Genomic DNA, 15,544 nt, shown 5'->3' with positions numbered 1-15,544 from the left:
GGCTGCCCCGATCACGCGGTGAGCTTACCAGGAAGGACCTCCATCATCTACCCCTCGGCTCCTGTGACCTACACGCTGACCCAGCCCTACACCTGCGGCCCTCAAGCTGGTTGCCTCTGATCCTGACCCGGTGCCCTGCTCTTTCCTGAGCCCAATCCGGTTCGCTCCCTGCCGGGGCTGGCCATGCTGCCCTTGGTGCCTGTTCTCTTGCTGCTCCCGTCGCCGCATGGGACGCCTCCCAGGTCCGACCTCCCATTGACACCTGCGGCCTCCCTGTCCGGAGTCCCCTCCTGGTCGGGGCCCCAGCTTTCAGCTGCGTTGCCTGGTGGGCCCCAGGCTCTCTCCGCCGCTGCGCAGGAAGGAGACAACCTTTGCACTATCTGGAGCTGCGCATGAGCGGTGGGGCCTCCCCCAGCTCCCGCTTCTCTTTTCCTCGACGTCCTGCGCCGATCTGCGGCCGGAGGCCCGAGACCTGATCCGGCCTATCCCCGGCTGTCAGTTCGGGCAGCGGAGACCGCACGCAGGGCTCTCCTGGGGCCTCCCACGCCTGCTGATTTTCCCTTGCAGCTGCTGACATTGTGTGTCATGGTTATCCTGGTGGGGAGGCCCCGCTGACGCCTGCTGTGAGCCTTCCGACCCTCTGCTGCTCCGGCCCCCGGCTGCTTGCCCTCTTGGTTCTGCCTTGGGCCATGCCTCTTTGACGGATGTTGCTCCCATCTCCTGAGCCCTGGTGTGCATGATCTGGTCCCACTGTTTGAGGGGCCCTGTTTGGAGGCTACTAGACTGTGTGGCAAGTGCGGTGACCGGGCGCACCGTGGCCCGCCCCCCTCCTTCCTCTCTCACCTTCCTCCCTGCAGGTGCCAGACTGCAATTCCCACACTACTTCTTCCCCTTGCACGTGGTCAGCCATGGTCCAGGACAAGGTGCCCAAGAAGCCCGCTACTCAGACCAGGATTGACCGCTTTGTTGCTGCAGACGCTGGTGCCACAGGTGGGCTCGTGGGCAAGGACCTTCCTGCAGCATCCGACCTCTTTACCATCCTTCAGGCGATACACATGATCCAGTCCTCGGTTGAGGGGAAGATCGCGGAGGTCCGCGTGGACATGACCCTAATCTGGCAGGACCTCTGCAATTATTCACAAGGAACCCCTCTTCAGATTCCACCAGGCTGCACTGCCACACTTCTGGTTTTTGAATCAAATGAATCAATGTGTATACTTTACTGATATTTATTTTGACAACCCAATGCATTTTGGGAAGTAAATTCCCTTCTTCAGGGGCATCTACAAATATAGAAATACAGTTTTAGCTAAAACATTCCACATTTTTAAGCACTTCATTTCGTTGAAAAAAGACACAGTTTATCAGTGATAAAACAAACACATATTTCCTAACCGTTTACCCAATAGTTCAACACACTTTGAAAAACATGTTAAAAAACCTGTTATTCCCTCGTTGGCTAATCCAATAGTAAACGTTGTAATGTCACGAGTTTTATCGTAAACTAGCTGTTAAACAAACTATTATGCGCTTACCATGGCTTGCATTGGGTTGTCAAAATAAATATCATGGCATGTGGAACTCAATTTAGACTCCTGAGCTTTTGTCGAACATGTACGTTCAGAATAAGATTGAGTAAAATGAATTGAGCATGAATTAAGAGTAAATGAGAAAACAGAACGGATAAAGAATGAAGATAAAAAAAATGAATAAAGTATACGAATTGATTCATTTGATTCAAAAACCAGAAGTGTGGCAGTGCAGCCTGGTGGAATCGGAAGAGGGGTTCCTTGTGAATACTTGTAGTGTTACAGCGCACAGAGACGAAGGGTGAAGCAGGCATTGCTCGCCGTTAAAATCATAATGGAAAAAGAAAGGATTAAATCAGGATGACAAGGTGTGCATCTTGTTTCCATGAACTCATTAGGATCTCCGCAATGCCACTGCCCGGATTACAGAGGCCGAATCCCGAGTCAGGGTCGCGGAAGACGATGTCCGCCAGCTCAAACTCCAGGTGACCCATTTCAGTCCTACATGCAGGAGCTCCACCATCGGGCTGAGGATGCTGAAAACCGAGCCCGCCGCAACAACCTTAGCCTTGTTGTTTTTTTTCGGAAGGCGTGGAGCAGGGCCGAGCGGCGGACTTCGTGGAGCGCTGGGTACGCTCATGGATGCCGAAGGACTCCCTCTCCACCTGGTTCACGATTGAGAGAGTGCACCGCTCGCTTGCACCTCGCCCGCAGCCCGGTGCACCTCCCCGGCCAATCATACTGCGCATCCTTAACCTCAATGACAGGGATGCCATCCTGGCGGAGTCCCAAAAACAGCAACTGCTCAAATACGACAACTTGACTATCATGGTCTTCCCCGACTATACCCGCGAGGTACAATCCCAACGTCTCGCTCCTATGGTGAGATGAAGCAAAAGCTGCGTTCACTGAAAATCCAGTATCGGCTCCTCTTCCCTGCTTGGTTGCTAGTGATTTTCCTGGACGAATCCTTCTTTTTCGATACACCCGAAGAGGCATGGACTTGGGCCACGGAGGAACGGCCGATGAGGCTGGCTGCTCTGGACTTACCACCATCCACTGGCGGGGCGGGGCGGGTCTTCGCCGAGACGGGCCGTCCCTCGGCTGCATCGCCGTCCCTTTCGGCCGCATCGCCGGCTCTCCGGGAGACGCAGGGGCCAGCGGCACACTCCTCCTGGACAACGCTCCGGCTCTCTGGACAGCCATGCTTCTGGAGCTGCCTCACCTGATCTATCCTTGCTGGACCTCCCGGACAGGGATCTTTCTCGCAGCCCGATGCTTCTGCCAGGCCTGGCTTGAACTGTGTGGCGTCGGTGACTCTGCTTGCCCTGGCTTCCCCTGGATGTTCCTACTTGCTGTCCTATTCTATGACTCTTTGATCACTGTTGGCTACAGATATGTTTATCCTACTATGAGGAGGGGTCCTTCATGCTGTTCCCTCGTTACCAAGCGTTTTAGTTTGGTCCTTTGTTTCCCTGTTTACTGTTTGGGTGACGGATGCTTCCGTTCCTGAAGTGTAGGGTGTAGGATTGGGAGGGGTTGGGGCTGCAGTCCCCCTTTTGTTTGGTTTGTTTTGTTGTTTCTTATTTTCCTTCTTCTTCGCACCACGTTCGCTATGCCACACCTGCGCGACCATGCTCCACATGCTGCTTTGGCCCCATGTCCACGGGCTCTGGGCTCGGCCTCTTTCCCACTCGCCCTGTCTTATGGGCTTCCGGCCCGCCTCCCTTCCTGCCCCGCCCCCCCCTCCCTCCCCACCATGTCCGGTGTACTTAGCGGGACGTCCTCGCTCCATATCATGTCCTGGAATGTTAACGGCTTATGAGATAAAATGAAGCACGCTGCTGTCCTGCAATATGCTCAGCGCCAAGCTACTTCAGGAGACCCACCTGCTAGGCAACCGTTGTCCCTTAGTAGCGCGCTATGGCTTTAGCGCAGTTTGGCATTCCGGCTTCAATAGAGGACCCTGGGTCTCTATCTTTCCCAGGGGCCTCTCGGACCATTTGCTTGGCCACTTACCCAATGACTAAACGTATAGCTCCCGGAGGTGGTTGATGCGACCGGTGGGACTCATTGTGCTCCACTGGCAGTGGCTCAATGTTTCGCTACCTATTATGCCACCTTTTATTCGTCGCAGGCGCCTCTCGGACCATTCTCCGGTAACGCTTCATATCGGTGCCCTTCCCCCATCCTCCGGCCCTCTTTGGCGGCTCAATGCATAGTTCCTCCAGGACGAAGACTTCAGAAACTGTGTCGGTGCTGAGCTCCGGAGCTACTTTGACTCTAATCAGGGCTTGTTGCCCTCCTCACGTACCCTCTGGGAGGCCGGCAAGGCCACCATTCGAGGATTCGCTAAGGGACAGCTGAAACTCACTCGAGCGACCCGGGACTCCCAACTTACGCTCCTGGAGGCGCAGGCCGTCCAGCTTGAGGCACTCCCACCCGAGGGCAGAGACGAAGCCCAAGACCGGAGACTTGCATTCCTACGGGACGATATTAAGCAGGCCTCCATGGAGGCCACCAAACTTCTCTGGTGCTCCTCTGTCGCCCGGGTCTATGGTTGGGGCGACAAAAACGGGAACCTCCTCCACCGCCTGGCCACTTACCCAATGACTAATCGTATAGTATCGGAGGTGGTTGATGCGACCGGTGGGACTCGTGCTCCACTGGCGGTGGCTCAATGTTTCGCTACCTATTATGCCATCTTTTATTTGACTTGGGCACCTGATCTTTCCCTTCATGACCTCCTCCAACGGGAACGTTTCACCCTTCCAGGTCTTAGCGACTCTGCAGCCGCTGAGCTGGTCCTTCCGCTTACCCCTGATGAGGTGGCGGCCGCCATCTCCCGCATGGCATCCGGTAATACTCCTGGCCCGGATGGACTCACTCAAGAATTCTACTCGTCCTACCGGGATACTTTGGTCCCGCCTCTTCTCGAGATGTATGCTGAGGCGGTGCAGTGTGGCTCCTTCCGCCCGGAGATGGACCTGGCTACCATCGTAGTAATTCCCAAGTCCCAACCTCCCTCGAGCAGCTGCTCTGATTACCGTCCCATCTCGCTCATAAAAACCGAACTCAAGATCTTTGCCTCCGTCCTGGCCAACCGTATACGGCCCCATCTCACTTCCCTCGTTCATCCAGACCAGTGTGGCTTCATGCCTCTCCGAGGCACTGGACACTGCCTACGACGCCTCCATGTTGCTCTTGCACACCGGCATTTGTTGACCCCATATCTCTCTCTCCTACTTGTGGACTTTGAGAAGGCCTTCGATTCGGTCGACTGGGGCTACCTGGAGGCTGTTTTGGTACAGATGGGCTTCAGTGTCCGTTCCGCAAGCTGGTGGGGACGCTGTGTCATCGGCCACGCGCGCAGGTCCTGGTCAATGGAGTTTTGTCGCCCCTTCCCCGTTTGCCGAGGCACGTGGCAGGGGTGCCCTCTCTCCCCGATCCTCTTCGCGCTGGCCAGCCTCCGGCCTGCCTTATTCGTGGCAACCTTTCCCTCACGGGATGGCGGGGGCCCGGTTTTGCAAAAGATAACATTGCACTCTATACAGACGACGTCCTGCTGTTTCTGGCAGACCCGGCTCAGTCAGGACCAGATGCCTCCGAGCACTTGGCCTCTTTGAACGTACCTCTGGCTTGCGGCTTAACCCGACTAAGTCGGTACTTGTCCCCCTACACATGTCCAGGGAATGCTTCGATTGGCAGTCGACAATTCCTCTTCTTCCGCTGTCCTTCAAGTATCTGGGGATTTAGGTGGCCCTTCTCCCTGAACTCACGTGGCGTGGTCACTGAATGTTACCCCGCTGGTCCACCGGGTACGTGCAGACCTCTTGAAATGGCATGCTCTCCCCCTGAATCCCCTCGGTCGGATGACTCTTTTCAAGATGATGGTCTTACCCCATTTTCTCTACATGCTCCAGAACACACCTCCTGTTCGCCAAATCTTGGTTTTGAGAGATTGACAGACTGATTATGAGGTTTCTGTGGGGTGAGGGGGGCCTCTTTACGCCACACCCGCTGGTGGGGCAAGCTGACCCAATACACCCCCCTGTGGTGTGGCACCCGGCTTAAAGAGGTAGTTTCCTTGGCAGGGTTCCGACAGTGGGATCCCCTTCATTTTCTCTCTGCTGGGTGATGTCTGGAGCGGTACCCAGTTGCGCTCCTTCCCGGACCTGCAGGCCAGATATTCCCTCCATTCCTCCCAGTTCTTCCGCTACTTGCAGCTGCGCCATGCCCTCCGCCCCTACATCCCGGACGGTACTTCCTTACCGGAATATAGTCCGCCCGAAGCCCAGATCATGACTAGGGATTTGGGGAAAGGGGGGATTTCTAGGATATATGTTTTTGGACCCCTGGGTTGAGAGCTGCTGCTCTCGGGGGCCTGAAACAATGCACATCCTGGGACGAGGTGCCAAGCCTCCTCCCTCAGGATGGGCAGGGTTCATGAAGGAGAAGCTTCAAAGGCATGCCACTTTTGTGAGCATCTCCAGACCATTTGCTGCTTTCAGCAACTGGTCCCTACTCGTTTTACCCTCCACTTAGGGCGGGAAAACCGGCGGGAAAAACAAGTGAGGAAGAGATGTGTGCCTACTTCTGCCAACTCCACCCCTAAGGTGGGGGAGGCGAGGTGAAGCACAACCTCGAGTCCCCGCCAACTTGAAGATGGGGGAACCCAGCCAACCAGGGACTGGCTCCTGCCCCCCTCCCACTGGAGAGTGGTAGAATAGGGGGCGTACCCACCCCAGGGACAGGACACATTGGTACCTGCCCTTACCTACCTGTAACGCCCCTAAATCTAGTATTTATGGAGCACCCTGAACCTTACTTCCTCAGATCCAGAAATCACAAGAAAAGAAGATAGGAAGAAGGTCGAAAAGCTGTGCAGAGCTAACAAGAGGACGACGCCCACTGTCTTGGCCCCAGCCCTACATGCCTGTCTCCCTGCCTGTCTCTCCTCGAACCTGCTTCTGCAAAATCCCAGTCTGTCCTGCAGCCAGCAACCTCAAAAACCCCGGAGGACCTGCATTGACTTCAAAGACTGAATCTCCAGTGAACACCGGACTTGTTGAAACTGCAGCTTCTAGTGCCAACTAGAAACCGCAAATCCAGCTGTTAGAACTGGGGGTCTCTAGTTGGCAGGGGTAGGTACCACTGTCCAAATAGGGACCCTTGCTTCTAGTCAGGATGAGGAGGAAACCCTCTGAGATAACCACTATTCACCCTCTAGGTAGCTTGGCACGAGCAGTCTAGGCTAACCAGAGGCAATGTGTAAAGTATTTGTACCAACACTCACAGTAACACAGTGAAAACACCACAAATTGACTCCACAACAGTTTAGAAAAATAAAGGTACTTAATCTAAACTACACAAGACCAAAACGACAAAAATCCAACATACACAGTTCAAGAATATGGTTTCAAAAGAGTTCTTATGGTTGCGTTAAAATTCTTTAGGTTGCGATAGAATAATCCACAGATGCGTGAATAATCCACAGATGCGTGAAAAGTTCACAGTTGCGTCACGTTTACTCACAGTACCTTTTAGTTGCAACAAAGTTCCAAAAGCAGAAGCTGGTGCGGTGGAAAACAAGCGATGCGTTTCTCCTGAGACCCTGGGGAGGCGATGCGACAGCCCCGCTGCAGCAGCGGGGGTGTTGCGAAAAATCCGTTCTGTATGGGGAGGAAGGCCACTTGTATGTATTCCGGTGCGTAGGTTCCGTAGGAAGTTTGTTCTCGCAAAGGCACGATGCGACGATCTCGTAGGGGCAGCGACGATCTCCGGGGCGACGATGCGTGGTCCAGCGGTGATCCTCTCTCTCGCAGCTCCTCGATGCGATGGTTCTGCAACGATGCTCGCAGCGACGTGATGCGGTCCTCAAGCAAGCGGTGCGGCGATCTCATCCAGCGACGACAGGCTCTGCGACGACACTCGAAGCAATGTTCGCCTTTCCCGCACCGGTCTGGTGCGTCCAGCAAACGAAGGATGCGACGGCTCTGGCAGCGGCGTCAGGCGCTGCGACGATCTCGACCTTTGTAGCGGCGGGAAACTTCTCGCACTGTCGGGGATGCGCTCCGCAAGCGAGCGATGCAACACTTTTCAATGGCAAAAGTCTCTCAAGCTTAGTTTCAAGCTTCCCAGCACAGGTACAACTTCCAGAGGCCCCACAATTGGATCAAGCACTCAAGGAAGGACAGAACTTTCTCAGCAGAGTTCAGGGAAGCTGGGGGTGAAGTTCTTTTGTTCCTGGGACTTCAGAACAGGGAGCCAGCTCTTCTCAGGCCCTTGGAGATTCCTTCAAGACAGGGGACACAGCACACAGCGAAGTCCTTCCCCTCTGCTTGGCAGCAAAGCAACAGGTCAGTCCAGCAGAGCAACAGCAGGACAGTCTTCCTTCTTCAGTTTCAGCTTTCTCCTTGGCAGAGGTTCCTTCTTGATTCCAGGATGATCTAAGTTTCTGTTGTCAGGGGTCCTGTACTTATACCCCTAAAGTCTTTGTTCTCTCTGTGCATGTGGGCCCTGAGCCCGGTCTGAACCAGTTCTGGGTGTTTCCTGAGTACTTTGTTTTGCTGGCTTCTTCCTTCCTTTCAGAGTGAGGAGCTGGGTCGTCAGCCGCCCAGCAGGAGGTGGAGCCAGCATTGTGGAAGGCAGGCACAGCCCTATTCAGGCCCAGGTGCTAACTCCTCCCACCACTCCAGTTGCAAATGCAGTCATTCAGCCTAGGGCTGACTCAGCCAGCCTCCTGGGGAATCCCCAGCCCCTGTCACTCTCAAACCAGACAGTCAATACACAAACAGGCCCAGGCACACAGAAGGGTCAGACAAGAGAACAGCAACTTTCTAAAAGTGTTGTTCTTAAACACAGGATTTAAAAACAACCTTTCCTAAAAGATGTGTTATTAAATTCTGAGTTCAGGGATACTAGATACTTATGTCATATCTTGTTCATATGAGAAGAAATGCTGTTAACCACTGAAGACAGCACCCCCCATGTTAATCTATGGAGCAAGATAGCCTTACAATAGTGAAAACGAAAATGGCTGCCATTCACTATCAGAGCATGTCACCTGCACTAGTACATGCTCTACCTTTTACATACATTGCACCCTGCCCAGGGGGGTACCTTGGGCCTTCCATAGGGGTGACTGATGCGCACAAAAAGGGAAGGGTTAGGCCTGGTCAGTGGGGACACTAACCAGGAGGACATGGCAGTTTCTAAACTGCACACAAGCACTGCAGTGGCAGGCCTTAGACACTATTTTAGAGCTACTCCTGTGGGTGGCACAATCAGTGCTGCAGGCCCACTAGTAGAATTTGTCATCACCAGCCCTGGCACACCCAGTGCACTTTACTAGGGACTTCATGGTGACACAAATATGCCAAACATGTATATCCAATCAGAGTTACAATTTACATAGGGAGTACTTACACTCTGGCACTGATCAGCAGTGGCAGAGTGTCCAAAGCATCTAAACCAGCAAAACCGAAATCCAGCACAGCATCAAAAATACAGGAGGTAGAGGCAAAAAGATAGGGGGAAACCACGCCAAAGATGCCAGGTCTAACACCAGCCCACTCTGCACCCGCCGAACACAGGTCAAGCTCAAGTGGAAAAATACCACGAGGAGGTCCCCCCGACGATGCTGACCCGAGATCTGGCGACCGCTGACCTGCCTCCAGACGACGCCTGCAGCCTCAAGCAAGAGGACCCCCACCGCGACCAGAGCGGGTAAGAAAATCCGACGTCCCAAGGCACCCCTGCACCCGACGCCCCACGGCCTTGTGTGCCCAAACCAACAATGCCTAACCTACCCTCAACATCCCAACTTATCCCTCGAAGTGGTAGTCACACCTGGAAGATCCTCATTCCTGAGCCTGCAGTGTTTCTTTGTCCCGGAGGTTCTCCATTGAAAACAACAGGGTACCCGACCTCAAAACAGCACCCTGTACCCGGCCTCCCTAGTGCCGCTAAGGGTGCACCTTCGGTGCTACTTTGGTCCCCAACTTGCCCTGCTATTGACATGGCTTTCCTCACTGAAACCTGGCTCAATGACCACTTGATGGCCATCCTTCACCTACCCACTCCTCCCGGCTACTCAATCATTAGATAGGACATACCTTACAGAACAGGTGGTGGCCTAACCATAACCCACGAAACCGAGTTTCAACTCTCCCTTCGGAAGAAAGCTGAATACTTGACCATTGAATATCTCGGCATAGAACTCAATGTCAAAGGCTCCCCTCCTGTCAGACTGCATAATATCTACCACCCTCCGGGTGAGCTACTACCCTTTGATGATGAGTTATCCGACCTTCTTACTCATTTCTCCCTTTCTGCCTCGAAGAATTTGTTTTTCTGAGATTTCAACATTCACTGAAATAATGCTGATCATCCCGCTGTTATGGTGCCTCGTTAACCTTCTTGAGATGAATGGCCTAAAGCAACTCTGCTACAAACCCACCCATATCAAAGGTGCCCTTCTTGATGCAATCATCACTAGCACTGATCTGGTCTCCCTTACTGACATCGTCCCCATTGACTTGTCAAACCACCATCTCATTCTGTTCAACATCTTGGCCACCGTCTTTCCTCCCCAGTACTAAATAACAAACCCAAGATGTGGACCAGAAACCTCAAACAAGTCCCTCACACTGAACTGGAGTCAAAAATTCAAGCTTAGCTGCAACTTCTCCCACACTACAAAAGTGCAAACGAGCTTACTGAACATTTTAACAAGGTTATTTCTGATGTCCTTGACCAAGTCAAACCGCTTAAACAAGTAAAGGGTGTCGACCCGAAGATCGGTACGCTGAAGTCCATATCTAAAGTCAGGCACGTCGAGCCGACGAGGTCGACGTCGACGGACAGCGACACAAACAAGGGACTCGAGTCTCAGAAGGTTCTCGATCCGAAGCAACGAGTCGACAGGCCACAGTTCGTCAAAGGCCTCGAGCCGAAGTCCAAAACCAGCTCGAAGGACCCAACGAGTCGAGGACAAAGACAGCGCCTCCGACGCAACAGGCGCCTAAGTCAACGCAAGGCCAAAAACGCATTGGCGAAAAGACAAAGTCGGTCGAACCGATGACGACGCCAGCCCCAAAGAAGGTCAGTCAGTCGACAACTACTATGCCACCGATAAACTTCGGGCTGCCCCCAACTGCACGGCCTAAGGCGCTCGATCCGAAAACAGGAATTGAACAGTCCAAAAAGGTGTCAATGGGGAAAAGGAGTCATTCTCTAGAAGAGGACATTGTATACCAAGAGCCCTCCTATGACGAGCAGTCTAAGCTACATATCGACTCCGACACAGGCAGACTTACTATTTATCAGAGGAAGATCAGGTCAGAAACTCCTCTTGAAACATATAGAATTCCACTCAAAAAGAAAAGGGATTCTTCCACATCACCTGTCCTTTTTGAGACTGTAAGTTACCATGGCCAGGACACCTCTGCATACTCACCCACACGCCATGATGAGGATATGGAGTATGACTACAATGAAGAATTTAATTACCCTATGGACACGGATCAGGATGACCAGACTCAAGCCTGGACAGACCCTGTCGACCCGGGGGAGTCACAAACTATTCCTGACACTCCTTCTTATCTTCAAAACAGGCAGCACCTTTCACTCTTCAGAGTACCTGCTATTAAAGCTTTCATGGAGGGACTCAAACGAGTAATTCCTCCAAGACACCCACCTTCACCTGTCTGGAACCTGAACGTGGTTCTAACTAGACTAATGGGGCCACCTTTTCAACCTCTACACTCGTGTGAAATACAATTCCTAACGTGGAAAGTGGCTTTTTAGTGGCTATTACATCACTTAGAAGAGTTAGTGAGCTGCAAGCTCTAACTATTCAGGAGCCATTCATCCAAATTCACGCAAATAGGGTAGTGCTACGTACAAACCCTAAATTTATGCCAAAGGTGGTATCTCAGTTCCACATCAATCAAACAATAGAACTGCCAGTGTTCTTCCCAAATCCAGATTCAGTGTCAGAAAGAGCTCTACATACACTAGACGTCAAAAGAGCTCTCCTGTACTATATAGACAGAACAAAACATTTCAGGAAAACTAAGCAACTGTTTGTTGCCTTTTCACCACAGCATAAAGGCAACCCCATTTCCAAATCAGGTGTAGCCAGATGGATTGTTAAGTGTATACAAATTTGTTATCAGAAAGCTAAACGCACATTAACAGTTCCCCCAGGTGCAAGGAAACCACAAGAGCAAGGGTTGTTAACCCCAGAATTGAAAGGAAATACAGGCCTGCACCTGTGGACCCTACATATATTAAGGGACAGCTGCCATTAGACTCTTTGGTGGTATCAAATGCTCGTAAGCGTGCCAACTCACAAACCACTGGTAATGCTCCTCCTCCAGACAAGGAGTCTAAGATATTAGAAGTTTCCTCTAGAAGAAATATGTAGAGCAGCCACATGGTCTACCATACATACATTTACCAAACACTACTGTGTAGATGTACACTCCAAGCAGCAAGCAGCTGTAGGACAGGCTGTTCTCAAGACTCTTTCAGACTGCTGCAGCTGGCACGGGCAGCCACCTCTAAAGGGGAGACTGCTATCCATTCTATGCACAGATATGAATTCAGCAGCCCACATGCCTCGAACGGAATATGCTACTTACCAGTATGCATCTGTTCTTGGCATGTAGGGCTGCTGACATTCATATCGCCTGCCCTCCTCCCTGGTGCCTGTCGCAGCTGTAGCACTCGGAATTAATCTCTAGCATGGACATCACTTACTGTATCATACTCCATCTCTGCCACAATGGTGAAAAACAATCTGAGGATGGAGAGGATGCCCATGCGCACTGTAGTCCAGGGGAGGAGCCACCTAACTCGTGATACTTCGAAGACTCTTCCAGGACAACAATGTGCAATCATCCGGACCCAACACTAGGCGGCGATCTATGCACAGATATGAATGTCAGCAGCCCTACATGCCAAGAACAGATGCATACTGGTAAGTAGCATATTCCTTCTTTCGTTCCCAACTGGATTATGCTAAAAATAGGCCCAGAGAACTATTTAACATTGGCAGAAGCCAAGCTTCATCTGCCCCTCCTGAACCGACGGCCTCTAATGAAAGATGTGAGGAAATTGCCAACTTCTTCACAGACAAAATTGCAAAAAAAGATCAATCCTTCCAGCAAATCTTGGCCTTTCCCAATCCCCAAATATCTCTTAACATCCCCCCTTTCTCCACATCTACCCACCCTCCTAATCCTTTCCTTTACCAATCTACTCCAATTGGTTCTGGAGATATCCTTTCCAACACACAACTGAAGAATGACACAACCTGGACTAATTTCAAACTCCTGACCGAGCTCAAAGTCTAACATATGATTGCAAAATTAAAGCCGACCTCTCATACCACAGCCCCACTCCTGGCAAAGCTAGTACATAACCTTAATCACATCATTGCCCCTTGTTAGACAAAAATTATTAACACCTCCTTTACCTCTGGGTGCGTCCCTGACTCCCTTCAACTTGGGCAAATCACTCCCATTCCTAAAAACCTAAAGGCAGACCCTAATGATCCTAATAACCTCTGTCCAATCTCTACCCTCCCATCTCTACCCTCACCTCTACCCTCCCACTCATAGCTAAAACCATTGAGAAATGTGTCTTACTACAACTTGACAGCCACATAGGCAAATACAACTTACTTGACTCATTTCAATCTGCTTTCAGGAAAGGCTGTAGTACCGAAACCGCCATGCTGAACATTGCAGACGACATTCATTGTTCTTTAGAGAATGGAGAGGCTTGCCTTCTTCTTCTCCCGGACCTTTCAGCTGCTTTTGATACAGTCAATCATTCATCTTTACTTGAATCTCTCAAGTCTCGCTCTGGCCTCAATGGCACTGTCCTTAACTGGTTCACTTCCTACCTCCAACACCCAACACAACAATTTAAAATCAACTCCTGCCTCTCCAATCCTACACCTGTCTCTCTGAGTGTCCCCTGAGGCTCAATTCTCTCCCCCTCTCTCTTCAACCTCTTGATGGAACCCCTTACTATCATTCTGAAACAAGCCATCATCAATTATCACCTTTACGCTGACGACACGCAACTCTACTGCAAAATCAAATTACACAGCGATGTCCTTCATCTAAACAACACTCTGAGCAAGATTCAATCCTGGTTTTACTCCAACCATCTGAAATTGAACCCTAACAAAACGGAAATCATTCTATTCTCCCCCAAAAGTAACCGTCTCCCTATTCAAGGCTGTCTCTCTGACCTCAATGCCCTTAACTGTCCGCCCACTCTATCCAACTCTGCAAAATCCCTAGGTTTTATCCTGGACAAAAATTTGGCACTGAAGAACCATATCAACAACGCAGCCAAAGCAGCACTTTTCACTCTTAAACACCTCAAATAAATCAAACCCTTTATCCCTCAAGACAACTTTAAATGGGTCTTTCAGTCACTAGTCCTCTCTAAAGTTGATTATGGTAACGCTATTCTTAGTGGAGCCCCTAAAGCTCACCTCGCCCCCCTCAGAGCCTTGCTCAACATGGCTGCCAGGCTTATTACTAACTGCAAACGGTTTGATCACATCACACCTGCCCTCAAATCCCTTAAATGTCTCCCCATAGAAGGAAGATGCATCTACAACACTGCCTGCAGCACACACAAAGCTCTTCACTCTCAATCTCCAGTTTACTTAACAAATAAGCTCACAAGAACAGGAAGTGCCAAATCGATGAGAAGCTCTAATGCTCTTCTCCTCGTACCCCGTTACTAAAAAAGAAATCCTCCCAGACTCGCTCCTTCTTAGGAAAAGCGCCTAGCTTCTGGAATGCCCTTCCAATGAACCTTCGCTGCAACCCCTCCTATCTTGGCTGGAGTCCATAATTCTTTCAGATCCTGATATCCTTTGATCACCTGTACATGTCATCTCTCTGCTAACTTGCTGACCTTTCGTTTTCCCTGTGTTCTCCTTTTTTTGTTTTCTCTTGCCTAACCTCTCCTTGGTCTCTCATGTTTTTTGTCGACTCTAACTACATTTCTCTACGTTTTTGCGTTCTCCCCTGATTTTGTTAATTTGTCTTGACCTCTCTTTAGTTATCCCATCCCTCTTACTCCTACAAATTATTCTTTGTTATATTTTATTGTGTGCTCCTAGGTTATACCTCCCTTATTTTATTTAACTGTATATAACCTTCGAATCCTAAGATTTTTGCCTTTCTCCTGTTTTGATGTTGAGATTCTCATGTTCTTGCATGTAATTATTGGTCTATTGATATTGCCTTGCTCTTGCTTCTGTAGAGCGCTCTGATACCTCTGGGTCTAGCCAGCGCTATATAGAACCTTTAAAATAAATAATAAATACATAAATAAATAAGTTCTTTACTACTCCTAAAATTGGCAGTGTAGGGTTGATTGTTATTTGAACTCCAGTCACCTCTTTCCAATGCTTAGCCATATCCAAAAATAGAGATCCTAGCTTCGGACAGCAAAAAAACATATGGACAATCTCAGCTCCTTCCTCCCCACAACAGGGACAGCAATCATCTTGTCTCTTTCCCCATTGAAACACCTTTACAGATGAAACACAGGTTTAACTTGCTGGCTCTTAATAACAGCCATCAATAATACTTTATCACTAATCTCCAGTGATTTTTGCTATACTGTTCCCTCTAATTCTAATCTACTTACCCACCTAGCATTCTGGATTTCTAAGTCATCCAGGAGATGTTGCATCAGTAATTCATAGATAACCCCGATCCTAGCTCTTTTGCTAATTGCTTCTATTATAGGTCTCATTACCCTCATGGTCTTCTCAAGTGTATTTAAAAAGACCAGAATCTGAAGATATTGAAACAATTGTTGAGAAGGGATCCCAAATTTCTCCTGCAGCTCGACAAGCGTGGTAATATTTTCTTAAGATAAAAAATCCCCCAACCATCGAATGCCTTTCCGCCCCCAATTCTTGTACTGAATCATGAAATATTCCTGGTAGATTGAGGGTCCCCCTCAAT

At 50.4% G+C, this 15,544-nt stretch overlaps 1 protein-coding gene across 10 annotated transcripts in view; it reads left to right on the top strand.

The window, feature by feature from the left end:
- STAT2 (signal transducer and activator of transcription 2) overlaps nt 1-15,544 on the top strand; it is a 1,031,780-nt gene that overhangs the window by 548,126 nt on the left and 468,110 nt on the right. The gene's annotated exons all lie outside the window — the stretch shown is intronic.

The sequence above is a fragment of the Lissotriton helveticus genome, chromosome 1_1 (genome assembly GCF_964261635.1).
Source record: "Lissotriton helveticus chromosome 1_1, aLisHel1.1, whole genome shotgun sequence".
In the NCBI taxonomy this organism is placed as follows: domain Eukaryota; kingdom Metazoa; phylum Chordata; class Amphibia; order Caudata; family Salamandridae; genus Lissotriton; species Lissotriton helveticus.
The sequence above is the reverse complement of the archived record's forward strand: the minus strand, read 5'-3'. Positions and strand labels throughout refer to the sequence as shown.